Below are 276 nucleotides of genomic sequence, written 5' to 3' on the forward strand. Positions count from 1 at the left end.
CTAAATTGTTGCTCAAACACTCATGATCCAATAGAGTACTCAATATTATATTTCAGAGACCGCCAATATTCAGAGGCCTCCGGTAAAGTTGTGTACGAGAGAGCTAGTAGCCTAGTCTATTCCACAGAGCTCCAAAAACACATCACCAAACACCTGCAATGGAGTATGAAAGTTTCGGACTTTATTGAAGACTTGTGTTATGACAGTGGAATAAATAATCACACAGGTAAATGTTCACACGTTTCAGACAAGCAGCTGCATTCGGATGTAGTGGAA

The sequence above is a fragment of the Oncorhynchus masou genome, chromosome 24 (assembly GCF_036934945.1).
Source record: "Oncorhynchus masou masou isolate Uvic2021 chromosome 24, UVic_Omas_1.1, whole genome shotgun sequence".
Lineage (NCBI taxonomy): Eukaryota > Metazoa > Chordata > Actinopteri > Salmoniformes > Salmonidae > Oncorhynchus > Oncorhynchus masou.